Source organism: Bison bison, unplaced genomic scaffold, assembly GCF_000754665.1.
Source record: "Bison bison bison isolate TAMUID 2011002044 unplaced genomic scaffold, Bison_UMD1.0 scf7180017864329, whole genome shotgun sequence".
In the NCBI taxonomy this organism is placed as follows: domain Eukaryota; kingdom Metazoa; phylum Chordata; class Mammalia; order Artiodactyla; family Bovidae; genus Bison; species Bison bison.
The window spans coordinates 7,069,304-7,083,703 of NW_011494901.1; the positions used below are offsets into that span (position 1 = coordinate 7,069,304).

At 39.7% G+C, this 14,400-nt stretch overlaps 1 pseudogene; it reads left to right on the forward strand.

Annotated features, from left to right (window-relative positions):
* The window catches only part of LOC104998465, a 60,478-nt pseudogene that overhangs the window by 23,023 nt on the left and 23,055 nt on the right, over nt 1-14,400 (forward strand).

Consider the following 14,400-nt stretch of genomic DNA (forward strand, 5'->3'; position numbering starts at 1 on the left):
GTTTCTTGATGAGTCTGGCTAATGGTTTGTCAATTTTATTTGTCCTTTCAAAGAACCAGCTTTTGGTTTTGTTGATTTTTGCTATGGTCTCTTTTGTTTCTTTTGCATTTATTTCTGCTCTAATTTTTAAGATTTCTTTCCTTCTACTAACCCCGGGGTTCTTCATTTCTTCCTTTTCTAGTTGATTTAGGTGTAGAGTTAGGTTATTTATTTGACTTTTTTTCTTGTTTCTTGAGGTGTGCCTGTATTGCTATGAACTTTCCCCTTAGGACTGCTTTTACCGTGTCCCACAGGTTTTGGGTTGTTGCGTTTTCATTTTCATTTGTTTCTATGCAAATTTTGATTTCGTTTTTGATTTCTTCTGTGATTTGTTGGTTATTCAGCAGCGTGTTGTTCAGCCTCCATATGTTGGAATTTTTAATAGTTTTTCTCCTGTAATTGAGATCTAACCAGCACCATTTGTTAAAGAGACTACCTTTTGCCCATTGTGTATTCTTGGCTCCTTTGTCATTGATAAGGTGCCCATAGGTGCATGGATTTATCTCTGGGCTTTCTATTTTGTTCCACTGATCTATATTTCTGTCTTTGCGCCAGTACCATACTGCCATGATGACTGTAGCTTTGTATTATAGCCTGAAGTCAGGCAGGTTAATTCCTCCAGTTCCATTCTTCTTTCACAAGATTGCTTTGGCTATTCGAAGTTTTTTTGTATTTCCATACAAATTGTGATATTATTTGTTCTAGTTCTGTGAAGAATACCGTTGGTAGCTTGATAGGGATTGCATTGAATCTATAGATTGCTTTGGGTAGTATACTCATTTTCACTATATTAATTCTTCCAACCCATGAACATGGTATATTTCTCCATCTATTTGTGTCCTCTTTGATTTCTTTCAACAGTGTTTTATAGTTTTCTATATATATAGGTCTTTTGTTTCTTTAGGTAGATATATTCCTAAGTATTTTATTCTTTCCGTTGCAATGGTGAATGGAATGATTACCTTAATTTCTCTTTCAGTTTTCTCATTATTAGTGTATAGGAATGCAAGGGATTTCTGTGTGTTAATTTTATATCCTGCAACTTTACTATATTCGTTGATTAGCTCTAGTAATTTTCTGGTGAAGTCTTTAGGGTTTTCTATGTAGAAGATCATGTCAGCTGCAAACAGTGAACGTTTTACTTCTTCTTTTCCAGTCTGGATTCCTTTTATTTCTTTTTCTGCTCTGATTGCTGTGGCCAAAACGTCCAAAACTATGTTGAATAGTAGTGGTGAGAGTGGGCACCCTTGTCTTGGTCCTGACTTTAAGGGAAATGCTTTCAATTTTTCACCACTGAGGATAATGTTTGCTGTGAATTTGTCATATACAGCTTTTATTTTGTTGAGGTATGTTCCTTCTGTTCCTGCTTTCTGAAAAGTTTTTATCATAAATAGATGTTGAATTTTGTCAAAGGCTTTCTCTGCATCTATTGAGATAATCATATGGTTTTTATCTTTCAATTTGTTAATGTGGTGTATTACATTGATTGATTTGCGGATACTGAAAAATCCTTGCATCCCTGGGATAAAGCCCACTTGGTCATGATGTATGATCTTTTTAATATGCTGTTAGATTCTGTTTGCTAGAATTTTGTTAAGGATCCTTGCATCTATATTCATCAGTGATATTGGCCTGTAGTTTTCTTTTTTTGTGGCATCTTTGTCTGGTTTTGGTACTAGGGTGATGGTGGCCTCCTAGAATGAGTTTGGAAGTTTACTTTCCTCTGCAATTTTCTGGCAGAGTTTCAGTAGGACAGGTGTTCGTTTGTCTCTACATTTTTGGTAGAATTCAGCTGTGAAGCCGTCTGGACCTGGGCTTTTGTTTGCTGGAAGATTTCTGATTACAATTCCAATTTCCATGCTTGTGATGGGTCTGTTAAGATTTTCTATTTCTTCCTGGTTCAGTTTTGGAAAGTTATACTTTTCTAATAATTTGTCCATTTCTTCCACGTTATCCATTTTATTGGCATATAGTTGCTGATAGTAGTCTCTTATGATCCTTTGTATTTCTGTGCTGTCTGTTGTGATTTCTCTATTTTCATTTCTAATTTTATTGATTTGATTTTTCTCCCTTTGTTTCTTGATGAGTCTGGCTAATGGTTTGTCCACTTTATTTATCTTCTCAAAGAAACAGCTTTTAGCTTTGTTTATTATGGTCTCTTTTGTTTCCTTTGCATTTCTTTCTGCCCTAATTTTTAAGATTTCTTTCTTTCTACTAAGCCTGGGGTTCTTCATTTCTTCCTTTTCTAGTTGCTTTAGGTGTAGGGTTAGGTTATTTATTTGACTTTTTTCTTGTTTCTTGAGGTAAGCCTGTATTGCTATGAGCCTTCCCCTTAACACTGCTTTTACAGTGTCCCATAGGTTTTGGGTTGTTTTGTTTTCATTTTCCTTCATTTCCATGCATATTTTGATTTCTTTTTTGATTTCTTCTGTGATTAGTTGGTTATTCAGCAGCGTGTTGTTCAGCCTCCATATGTTGGCATTTTGAATAGTTTTTCTCCTTTAATTGACATCTAATCTTACTGCATTGTGGTCAGAAAAGAGGTTTGGAATGATTTCATTTTTTTTTTTTTTTTGGATTTACCAAGGCTAGATTTATGACCCAGGATGTGATCTATCCTGGAGAAGGTTCCATGTGCACTTGAGAAGAAAAAGGTGAAAATCATTGTTTGGAGTGAAATGTCCTATAGATATCATTTAGGTCTAACTGGTCCATTGTATCATTTAAAGTTTGTGTTTCCTTGTTAATTTTCTGTTGAGTTGATCTATCCATAGATGTGAGTGGGGTATTAAAGTCTCCCACTGTTATTGTGTTATTGTTAATTTCCACTTTCATCCTTGTTAACATTTGCCTTACATATTGTGGTGCTCGTATGTTGGTGCATATATATTTATAATTGTTATATCTTCTTCTTGGATTGATCCATTGGTCATTATGTAGTTTCTTTCTTTGTCTCTTTTCACAGCCTTTATTTTAAAGTCTATTTTATCTGATATGAGTATTGCTACTCCTGCTTTCTTTTGGTCTCCATTTGCATCAAATAACTTTTTCCAGACCTTCACTTTCAGTCTGTATGTGTCCCCAGTTTTTATGTAGTCTTTTGTAGACAACATATATAGGGGTCTAGTTTTTGTATCTATTCAGCCAGTCTTTGTCTTTTGGTTGGGGCACTCAACCCACTTACATTTAAATTAATTATTGATAAGTATGATCCCGTTGCCATTTACTTTGTTGTTTTGGGTTCATGTTTATACACCTTTTCTTTGTTTCCTGTCTAAAGAAGATCCTTTAGCATTTGATGAAGAGCTGTTTTGGTGGTGCTGAATTCTCTCAGCTTTTGCTTATCTGTAAAGCTTAATCTGGGTTGTAGGTTTTTCTCTTTCATCACTTTAAGTATGTCCTGCCATTCCCTTCTGGCCTGAAGAGTTTCTATCGAAAGATCAGCTGTTATCCTTATGGGTTTCCTCTTGTGTGTTATTTGTTGTTTTTCCCTTGCTGCTTTTAATATTTGTTCTTTGTGTTTGATCTTTGTTAATTTAATTAACGTGTGTCTTGGGGTGTTTTGCCTTGGGTTTATCCTGTTTGGGACTCTCTGGGTTTCTTGGACTTGGGTGACTATTTCCTTCCCCATTTTAGGGAAGTTTTCAACTATTATCACCTCAAGTATTTTTTCATGGCCTTTCTTTGTGTCTTCTTCTTCTGGGACTCATCTGACTCGAATGTTGGGGCATTTAGCATTGTCCCAGAGGTCTCTGAAGTTGTCCTCATTTCTTTTAATTCTTTTTTCTTTTTTCCTCTCTGCTTCATTTATTTCTACCATTCTATCTTCTACCTCACTTGTCCTATCTTCTGCCTCTGCTATTCAACTGTTGGTTCCTTCCAGAGTGTTTTTGATCTCACTTATTGCATTATTCATTATTGATTGACTCTTTTTTATTTCTTCTAGGTCCTTGATAAACATGTCTTGCATTTTCTTAATCCTTGTCTCCAGGCTATTTATCTGTAACTCTATTTTTTTTTTCAAGATTTTGGATCATTTTTACTATCATTATTCTGAATTCTTTTTCAGGTAGACTCCCTATCTCCTCCTCTTTTGTTTGGTTTCGTGGGCATTTATCATGTTCCTTTACCTGCTGAGTATTCCTCTGCTTTTTCATCTTGTTTAGATTGCTGTGTTTGGGGTGGCCCTTCAGTAGTCTGGCAGTTTGTGGTTCCTCTTTATTGTGGAGGTTCTTTGCTGTGGGTGGGGTTGGATGGTTGGCTTGTCAAGATTTCATGGTTAGGGAAGCTTGTGTTGGTGTTCTGGTGGGTGGAGCTGGATTTCTTCTGTCTGGAGTGCAATGAAGTGTCCAGTAGTGAGTTTTGAGATGTCTATGGGTTTGGTGTGACTTTGTGCAGCCTGTATATTGAAGTTCAGGGCGATGTTCCTGTGTTTCTGGAAAACTTGCATGGCTCGTCTTGCTCTGGAACTTGTTGGCTCTTGGGTGGTGCTTGGTTTCAGTGTAGATATGGAGGATTTTGGATGAGCTCTTGTTGATTAATGTTCCCAGGAGTCAGGAGTTCTCTGTTATTCTCAGGTTTTGGACTTAAGCCTCCTGTCTCTGGTTTTCAGTCTTATTCTTACAGTAACCTCAAGACTTCTCCATCTATACAGCATCAGTGATAAAAACATATAGGTTAATGATGAAAGATTAACCAAAGATCAAACACAAAGATTAACCAAACACAAAGATCAAACACAAAGAACAAACACTCCTCCACAGTGAGGAACACCTGGAGAGGTTCACAGAGTTACATGGAGAAGAGAAGAGGAGATAGAGGTGACCAGGAGTAGGAGAGGGGGAATCAAAAGGGAAGAGAACAAGCTAGCCAGTAATCAATTCCCTATGTGCTCTCCACAGTCTAGACCCCTTGGAGAGGTTCACGGAGTTACAAAGAGAAGAGAAGAGGGAGGAAGGAGACAGAGGTGACCAGGAGGAGAAAAGGGTGAATGAAAGGGAGAGAGACAGATCCAGGCACTAATCAGGTCCCTAAGTATTCTCCACAGTCCAGAACACACAAAGAGATTCAGAGTTGGGTAGAAAAGAGAAGGGGGAGGGAGGAAATAGAGGTGATCTGGTGGAGACAAAGCAGAGTCAAAAAGGGGGGAGAGCAACCAAGCCAGTAATCACACTCCCAAGTAAAAATGGGTACTGAAGATTGGGTTCTTAAAGGTACAAAATTGATAACAAATACCAAAAAGCAAAGATTAAAAATCTAGAGTAGAGGTTAGACTCTGAAAAATACAATATTAGAAAAACAAAACAAAGTCACAAAAATTATGAAATATATACACAAAGTTTGCTTTAAAAATAGGGTCTTTTTTTGGTAAGGTAATAGTAGGTTATAAAAATGAAAATTAAAGGAGTAATGTCAGGGGACGTTCAGCTTTAAGGAATCCAATATGTTATTCTTTTCTTTTGTGTGCCATTTCTCAAGGATTCTCTATTCCTCATCAGTTGCTGTAGGAACGAGCAGAGCTGCACGCAGTTCCCGGGACTGAGATCCTGAGAAAGAGTGACCTGCTTGGTCCCTTCAGTGACTCCCTCCAGTGACCTCAGTGAAACGTGATCTGCTCAGTTATGTGGACATGCAATGCTTTCTGGCCCTTCGAAGATGGTTATTTGCTTGGCTTTGTTTTTGCTCAGTTTCTTTCTTTCTTTTTTTTTTTTTCTCACTGCCTAAAGCTGCCTTGTATGAAGATATATAAACATGTTTTTATGCAAACAAAGCACCCTTGTTTCACTCGAGACTTGGGTCCCCTGAGTCCCTCTTCTCATCGACTCCAGTCCCCAGGTCCCGGTCTACAAAGCCCATGACAGAGTAATAGAGAACTTAAAAAATAAATATTAAAATAATGATAATAGTAAAAATATATCTAGGAATTTCTCTGGAGCTGTTGTGGGCAGTGTCGGGTCAATTCAGTTTCAGATAGTTCCTTGATCCAGCTTATACTTCTTAAGATCTATAGGCCCCTTCCAATGTAGTCGTTGCTAACTACAGGGTTTTAATCTGTTGCACCTGTCATTTCCAAAGCAGTTCCCTCTGTTTATTTTAGCTTCTTCCATTGCTGTGCTCTTCAGTGTCTAATTTCTGTCCTGACACAAGGAGGTGAAGGTGTTCAGTTATTTAGGCTCACTTGTACAGTACTGCTGTGGGGACAGAGGGACATTGCAAACAAATATCACTGGCATGTGTGGGGAGTGCTTGCAGTGTCTTGGCCACACTGGGTTTGCCCCTGCTCATGGTGCGTGTGCTTCCCCACTCTACACTTCTCAGGCTCTAGGTTGCTCTGCTGGGGAACAGAGCTTTGGGTTGTATGCACTTCCGAGGTCTAAGACGCTCAGGTTCAGGTTCTTAGGTAGTCCACAAAGGGTCAGACTCAGTTGGGCCTGTGTTTTTTGCCATTCCCAGGTCTGGGCAGCTCAGGCGACCAGGTGCTTGGTGAGCGCTGTCTCCCCACTTGGGGAGTTCGTCTTATTACCTCCCTGGTCCCAACCGCTCGGTTTCCTGGGTGCCAGCGGGTGCACCCATCTCCAGTGTGCCCTATGTCTCTTCTGGTCTCTGGCTGAGACCCTCCTGGCAGAAGTTAACCATCCAGAATCCCAAGGGGTTTTGGTTAATGACTGGGTGCCTGCTTGAAGCTTGGTAGAGGATGCCTCTCTGGGGCTGAGTTTGCCTCTTTCCAGCTTTGGCTGACCCCCTCCTGCCTCCATGTCTCCAGTGGGGGATGTGCCAATCCACAGCCATCTAGCTCTCCTCTGGTATTCGCTCAGTCCTTTGTTTTTTGAGCAGGCCTGGCAGTGCCTCAGGTTAGGGCTTTTCACAGGATAGTTCTCTCTCTCTCTCTGGCTATCCCACAGTTTGGGTTGCTATCTCATGTTAGTTCCCTTAGATTTCCCCCTCAGGGTATTCAGGCCCAGTCCTTACCCTAAGCAGTACAGCCCATGCCTCCCTGTTCAGCCCCCACTTGCTTGTGGTGGATGCAAGCACAGGGAGTTCTGGTTAGGCATGTGATCTGTGGGTTTTATTTATTTATGTATTTATTTTTCCTCCTGGTTATGTTGCCCTCTGAGATTCCAAAACTCCCCACAGACCCGCTGGTGAGAGTGTTTCCTGGTGTTTGGGAACTTCTCCCCTTTTAAGACTCCCTCCCTGTGATGGATCTTTGTCCCTACCTCTTTTGTCCCTCTTTTTATCTTTTATATTTTGTCCTACCTCCTTTTGAAGACAATGGGCTGCCTTTCTGGGCACCTGATGTCCTCTGCCAGCGTTCAGAAGTTGTTTTGTGGAATCTGCTCAGCGTTCAAATGTTCTTTCAATGAACTTGTGAGGGAGAAAGTGGTCTGCCCGTCCTATTCCTCTGCCATCTTAGGGCTGCGCCCGCCCCCCCCCATGTTATTTTAAAGAAACTTTATTAATTTTAGTGTTTATAGATGTTAAATTACCATCTCAATTCTTTGTTATGTGAAACTAACGTGTAAATTCTTCCATATAGAAAAGGTAGTCATTGTGGTTACTTGATTTTTTTAGTTGTTTTTTTCTTTCCCAATGTAAATATTGAGTCCTTGTTGATCATCATAAATGTATTTGAAAACTTTTAAACCTTCAGCTTGGATACTTATAGTTTTACTTTTTTTTAATATCTAGGTCATTCCTTTAATCTTTACCTGCCATTCCAGAAGACATAGATAAGAAGTTACAGTCGTTAGTGTGCTGTTTACAGGGAAAGAGGCAGTAAACCATCTGAATGTTCAAATAGGGTTGTAAAAAATTCATTTATTCTTAAGTGAAGGATAATTTCTTTCCAGAATTTTGTTGTTTGCTGTCAGACATCAACAAGAATCAGTCTTAGGTACACCCATGTCCCCTCCCTCCCAACCCCCCCTCCAATCTCCCTCTCCATCCCACCCTTCTGAATTGTTGAAGAGCCCCTCTTTGAGTTCCCTGAGTGGTAGGGCAAATTTCCATTGGATATCTATTTTACATATGGAATTGTAAGTTTCCATGTTACTCTTTCCATCCATCTCACCATCTCCCCTCTTCCCCTTTACCAGTGTCTCTAAGTCTGTTCTCTCTGTCTGTTTCTCCATTGCTGCCTTGCAAATAAATTTGTCAGTACCATCTTTAGACTCCATACATATGTGTTAGTATCAGATATTTATATTTCTCTTTCTGACTTACTTCACTATGTATAATAGGATCTAGGTTCATCCACCTCAATAGAACGGACTCAAATGCATTCCTCTTTACAGCTGAGTAATGTTCGTTTGTATATATGTACCACCACATCTTCATCCAGTCATCTGTCGATGGCCATCTAAGTTACTACCACGTTCTAGCTATCATAAACAGCACTGCAATGAACATCGGAGTGCGTGTGTCTCTTTCCATTTTGGTTTCCTCAGGGTATACTCCTAGGAGTGGGATTGCTGGGGCATATGGTGGTTTTATTCCTAGTTTCTTAAGGAACCTGCATACCATCTTCCATAGTGGTTGTATCAATTTACCTTGCCACCAGCAGTGCAAGAGAGTTCCCTTTCCCCCCACACCCTCTCTGGCATTCATTGTTTGTAGACTTTTTGATCATGGCCATTCTGACTGGTGTGAGGTGGTATCTGATTGTGGCTGAGCAGTAAAGAATCTGCCTTCAGTGGGAGACCTGGGTTTGATCCCTGAGTTGGAAAGGAGGGCATGACAACCCACTCCAGTATTCTTGCCTGGAAAATCCAATGGATAGGGGAGCCTGGAAGGCTTCAGTCCTAGGGTGGCAGAGTTGGACATGACTGAAGCGACTAAGCAGCAGAAGAATGCTAGCCATTCTGCCTGGTGTGAGGTGGTATCTCATTGTAGTTTTGATTTTTATTTCTACTGTGGTTTTTTACCATATCGACATTGACAAGATAGTGCTTGAGGCTTGAAAGTATTGCTACATTTGGATTGTCAAGTTGATCTGCAAAGAACATTTCAAGAGAAGCAAAAGCATGGGAAATAGTAATAAATATGTGGGGTTATAATAACAGCAGTTAGCTTTAGTGATGTTTTAGTAAGTGCAAACCATTTTGCATAGCTTAAGTAGCACATGCAGAGTACCTTTATGGCAGCCGTACTTGAAGTAACATAAAGTAATGGTGCCCTGTTTGAAGGTGGCAGCTATGGAAGGAGATAAGAAGGGCCTGCTCTCTTAGATGTGGCAGCCACTGCTTGGTGATGCAGCACCATGTTTGAATTCAGCATCCTGGTTCTGTCATATAGCAACTGAGAGATCTTGGCAAAACCTGTCTTAACCAGGTCAAAAGTAAGGTATTTCTTCAAAAGTGATTAGGAAAACTTCATGCAACTCATTGTTATCATCCATTCTAGAAGAGTATCTCTGAGACCCTTCCACAGAAGTATGTGGATCATTTACCTGGAACTGCTGGTCAAAGAGAAAAAAAGATATTAATTGGACAAGTAGAAGGTAAGAACTGTATTGTACAGAAAAATCATTTGACAGAACATTGATTGAAAATGGGGATGCTGATACATTCTAATAGGCAAAGAAAATCACCTGTCGGATGGGTAGTGAGAAAAAACATGAGAAAAGGAGGGCAACTATGTATCTTATCAGGTGTCTACCACAGATTACATTTAGAATCCAGTTTAAGGAGCTAAAAATTATTAGTTCTTAGACTAACTTTGCAGTCCAATGTTTAAGACTTTGTCCGGTTAAGACTCTCCAATGCAGGTGGTGCACTTTCGATTCCTGCTCAGGGAATTAAGATTTCATGTGACACATAACCAAAAACAGATTATTAGTTCTATTTCAAGATACTCTATGACCTAAGAAAAGTCAAGAAATAAGAGGCAAGAGAGAATGAAGGATGAGAGAGGTAGAGGGTAGATGGAGGAAATGAAGAAAAGGAAGCACAGGTCTGTGGGGGAAGAGGGCAATAAGTAATGAAGGTCTTTAGATAAAGGGAGAGTATTTGACATGGACGGTGAATTGGAAGTGAGCTTTTGCACCAAAACTTTTCAGAGAAGAACAGCAAAGTTCTCACCTCTTTCTGTTTACTCATTATTAGGAAGACGTTCAGAACTGCGGTCCCTGGGCATGTAGAGTGGTGTGTTATCCTCTGGGGGAGCATAGGCATAGGTGCTCAGCTGTAATGTGTGAAAATTGGTGTCATACGAAATATGCTGCTTTCCAGCATGGTGTCACATGGGACAAAACAAGAGAGCTGGAAAGGAGAGAACAGGGGGCGTGATGGGGAGACCAAGGAACCTGCAGCCTCATAGAGAGTCCACTGGAAGGTTTCCAACTTCTAATGCCATTTCAGTTTGAGGGGACGTGTTCACATGAGGAAACAGAGGTTGATATTTCCGGAGAATGAATTAAGTTGAAGTCATGTAGAAGCAGACTTCATGTAGACCAGCGTTTCTCAAATTTTAGTCACTTGAGGACCATGTGTGAAGTGCACATGCTGAGCAGGAGGTCTGAGATTCTGTGTTTCTAATAAGCTCTCTGAGTAGCAAGGGTGTAGCCTTACATATAGAGAAATCTGGAAGAAGAGCATTGGATAGTGCAGGACATAACAGGATCAAGGAAAAGCATTATTTTGTGTTTCTTTCTGAGCATGTTTATAGCCAGAGGGAAGCAAAGAGTTGAAGTCGCAGTTATAGGTGTAAGATACCATTGCTAAGCAAAGGGGAGAAAGAAATGGTAGGTGTCAGGTAATGTTTAACTTTAGGACTCCTGTATGTTGTTTTCTGTTTTTCATGAACCCTCTGTTCCTTATCAGTTCCTGGTATATAGGAACAAGTGGAGCGGCACACTGTTCCCAGGACTGAGGTCACGGAATGGAACGCATACGTGAATTTCCTTCAGTAACTGTTACCCTACAGTAAAATTGCTTAGTCACGACCCTCTTACTCAAGATATGGATTGTCTTCTGGCCTTGTGGTGATTGTTATTCCTTGTTATTCCCTTGGTAACCGTTGTTTTATATCTGGCTTTTGTTCTTTTCTTAACTTTATTTTTTTGCCTAAAGCTTCCTTGTATAACAATATATAAACTCACACAAACATGAATAATGCACCCTTGTTCCACTAGACACTTGGGTCTCCCGTGTCCTTCTTTGTCTCTCTGGCTAGTTCTTTGGAGCATGGAGGCCTGATGAGCTCACTTTCCTGCCCAGGCTTCCAAGACCTTCTTGAGAAGACTCCCTGTGCCTTAGTGAGTGGTATAAGCCCTATTCTAGGGCTTTATTGGTTTTCCACGTAACCCAGGGAATATTAGTCTCTCTCTTTTGCTTTCTTTTCATTGACTCCCGTCCACCAGGCCCCAGTCTTTAAAGAAGACCACAGGTAGGGATGATCCATAGAAAGGATGTCAAGGGGGAAGATTTAAGTCTACATATCCAGAGATTACTACCCTTTGGATAGGAGAGAATCTAGTGAAAGGACAAAGGGAGGAAAGGAAGGCCTTAGGGAGGTGAGTTTGGAGTTCATAATGACACTTGAGAGGACTTCTAGATGACTTCAGTATATTTGCCCTGAAAAGAGATAAGATCATTATTGCTCCAGAGAATCCTGGAGGTGGGAGGGAGTGCTAGAAGTAGGGGAAACGACAGCCCCTCCGAGTAACTCTTAGGCATCAAAGATATATGTTGTGCTGGTATTTGTTATTCAAATTAGATTAATTTGAAAAAGGAGGCATTGACTTTTTTTTTAAAGATAGCTGATTCTTTGAAAGTTGTTTCATAGAAATCCTTTGAAGCATTCACATGATGTACCAAACCAAACTAAATTTTGAAGCCAAACAGATTAATAGGGTTCATTCCCTAAATGCTAGAAATACTTGTAATAGATACTACACTGATTTTGAAACATGCAAGATTTTTAATTTCTAATAATTCTGTGGCAATTAAATGTAGTATTTCCTTTTCACAATTTTAGTGCACTCCTATGTCTGTCTTACCAGTGTCCTAAGATCCCCCTAAAAACAAGACACTAAAACTGAATGTATTCAGTGTCAAGGATGAGTGTGAGGATTCTGCTCAGTACTAACTGCATGAATGTACAGCTGGCTTTCATATTTACATGTAATTAACTTTGTGTCCCTTTTTCCTTTTAGATTCTCCTGGGAAATATCCTAACGTAAAGGTAAAAAGGTTTATGATTTTATCTTGAATTCTGAACTGTGGATCATCTCCTATGTACATTATTTAGTAATCAACTTATTTCCAAACCCCATTCAGCCAGCAGTCAGAATGAAAGAGTCTGTTGCTAATAAAACAGTCAGAATGAAGGATTTATAAACATCCAGTTCAGGTAAATTTTGTAGTACACAGTTAAGTCTGGAAAGAGGGACACTGAACTATTTGAAATGCTCAGTCTTCATACTTCTAATATTTTCTTTGCAAATTTAATTGAAGAACTGGACATACACAAAGCAAATATTATTGTTGATACCTGGGTCTTGAAACAAAAAATATTTACAAGGATAAGAACAAGAAATTTTTAAATTGTAAGCTTCAACTCAATATGTTTCTGTATATGCTTCGACACTCTGAAGTTCTCAGTTTGGAATCTCTATACACCTCAGGAACTCTCCAAGATTAAATTTTAGACTCTAAGTTTTTCCCAATGTCCAAAAATCCTTATTTGAACTCTAACCTTTCCCTAGAGTAAAACTTCACTTGCTAATATGTCAGTTGTACTTCAGCTTATAATTGTTTCATTATAGTATCATTACACAGATGAATGTAGGCCAATCAGATGTTTTGATGAGCAGGCTGTGTGTGTCTATGTTTGTATGTGCATGTGTTTGTGTGTGTGTGTGTGTGAGTTTGTGGCATCTTTAACTATTAGAAGTAGGGGAAGTAATCATACTTTAATGACTATTGGATGGACATAATCTTTTGAAACAGTGATTCTGAGAATTGTTGGCTTTAGGATCCTATTATACTTCTAAAAATTATTGAGAATTACAAGGAACTTTTGTTTATGTCTATTGATGTTTACTATATGGGAGTTCAGTTGAGTTCAGTTGCTCAGTCGTGTCCGACTTTTGTGACCCCATGGACTGCAGCACACCAGGCTTCACTGTCCATCAGAACTCCTGGAGTTTACTCAGACTCAAGTCCATCAAGTTGGTGATGCAATCCAACCATCTCATCCTGTCTTCCCCTTCTCCTCCAGCCTTCAGTCTTTGCCAGCATCAGGGTCTTTTCCAGTGAGTCAGTTCTTCACATCAGGTGCCCGAAGTATTGGAGTTTCAGCTTCAGCATCAGTCCTTTCAATTAATATTCAGGACTGAATTCCCTTCGGATGGAGTGGTTGGAAATCCTTTCAGTCCAAGGGACTCTCAAGAATCTTCTCCAATACTACAATTCAAAACCATCAATTCTTAGGTGTGCAGCTTTCTGTCCAGTCCAACTCTCACATCCATACATGACTACTGGAAAAACCATAGCTTGGACGAGACAGACTGATGTTGGCTAAGTAATGGCTCTGCTTTTTAATATGCTGCCAAGGACGGTCATAGCTTTTCTTCCAAGCAGTAAACATCTTTTAATTTCATGGGTGCAGTCACCATCTGCAGTTATTTTGGACCCCCCCCCCAAATAAAGTTTGTCACTGTTTCCATTCTTTCCTTCTCTATTTGCATGAAGGGATGGGACAGGATGCCATGATCTGAGTTTTCTGAATGTTGAGTTTTAAACCAACCTTTCCACTCTGCTCTTTCACTTTCATCCAAAGGCTCTTTAGTTCTTCTTCAATTTATGCTATAAAGGTGGTGTCATCTGCATATCTGTGGTTATTGATATTTCTTCTGGCTATCTTGATTTCAGCTTGTGCTTCATCAAGCCTGGAATTTTGCATGATGTACTCTGCGTATAAGTTAAATAAGCAGGCTGACAATATACAGCCTTGACATACTCCTTTCCCTATTTGGAATCAGTCTGTTGTTCCATGTCCATTTCTAAGTGTTGCTTCTTGACCTGCATACAGATTTCTCAGGAAGTAGGTCAGGTGGTCTGGTATTCCCATCTCTCTAAGTATTTTCCAGTTTGTTGTGATCCACACAGTTAAAAGCTTTGGGGTGGTCAATAAAGCAGAAGTAGATGTTTTACTGGAACTCTCTTGCTTTTTCCATGATCCAGTGGATGTTGTCAGTTTGATCTCTGGTTCCTCTGCCTTTTCTAAATCCAGCTTGAATGTTTGGAAGTTTACATTTCATTTTCTGTTGAGACCTGGCCTGGAGAATTTTGAGTATTACTTTGCTAGCATGTGAGATGAGTGCAATTGTGCGGTAGTTTGAGCATTCTTTGACATTGC